Source organism: Orycteropus afer, unplaced genomic scaffold, assembly GCF_000298275.1.
Source record: "Orycteropus afer afer isolate SDZICR_OR568_19922 unplaced genomic scaffold, OryAfe1.0 scaffold00004, whole genome shotgun sequence".
Classification (NCBI taxonomy): Eukaryota; Metazoa; Chordata; class Mammalia; order Tubulidentata; family Orycteropodidae; genus Orycteropus; species Orycteropus afer.
In genome coordinates, this window is record NW_006921591.1 from 15,407,881 (window position 1) to 15,409,039 (window position 1,159).

Here is a 1,159-nt window from a genome sequence, read left to right on the forward strand (position 1 = left end):
AACCTTCCTTCTGAGGAGTGGCTAATGGGTTTGAACCACCAGCCTTCTGGTTAGCAGTCAAGTGCCTTAGGCACTATGCTGCAAAACCAATCACTAACTTCATATGGAAAGGAAAGAGACTTCAGATAACCAAAGCACTACTGAAGAACAAAGTAGGAGGTCTCACACTGCCGGGTCTCAAAACCTACTGTGCAGCCACAGTAGTCAAAACTGCCTGGTATTGGTACAATGGCAGACACATAAACCAATGGAATAGAATTGAGCACCCAGAAATAGATCCATCGACTTATGGTCAGCTGATCTTTGACAAAGGGCCGAAATCCATCAAATGGGGAAGAGAATATTTGTTTAATAAATTATTGTTAGGTGCCATTGAGTTGCTTCCACTCATAGTGACCCCATACACAGCAAAACGAAACACCGCCTGATCCCGCGCCAGCTCCATGATCCTTGCGATACTTGAGCCCACTGTTACAGCCACCATGTCAATCCATCTCGTCGAAGGCCTTCCCCTCTTTCGTCGACCCGCCACCTTACCAAGCATGACATCCTTCTCCAGGGAATGGTCCCCTCTGACAACATGACCAAAGTAGGTGAGACGGAGTCTGGCCATCATCACTTCTAAGGAGCATCTTGGCTGCACTTCCTCCAGGACAGATCTGTTAGTTCTTTTGGCAGCCCATGGTACTGTCAGCATTCTTCGCCAGCACCTCAACTTAAAAGCATCAACTCTTCTTTGGCCTTCCTTATTCATTGTTCAGCTCTCACATACATAGGAGGCAACTGGAAATATCATGGCCTGTATCAGGCGCACCTTAGTCCTCAAGGAAACATCCTTGCTCCTCAGCACTTGAAAGAGTTCCTTCATAGCCGACCTGCCCAGTGCTACACGTCGTCTAATGTCCTGACTGCTGCTTCCATTGGCCTCAACTGTAGAACCAAGCAATGTGAATTCTTTGACAACCTCAATCTTTTCCTGATTTTTTGTGATGCTGCTTATTGGTCCAGTTGTGAGGATTTTTGTCTTCTTTATACTGAGATGTAATCCATACTGCAGACTGTGTTCCTCAATCTTCATCAGTAAGTGCCTCAAGTCATCCTCACTTTCAGCAAGCAAAGTTGTACCATCAGCATATCTCAGGTTGTTAATGATTCTTCC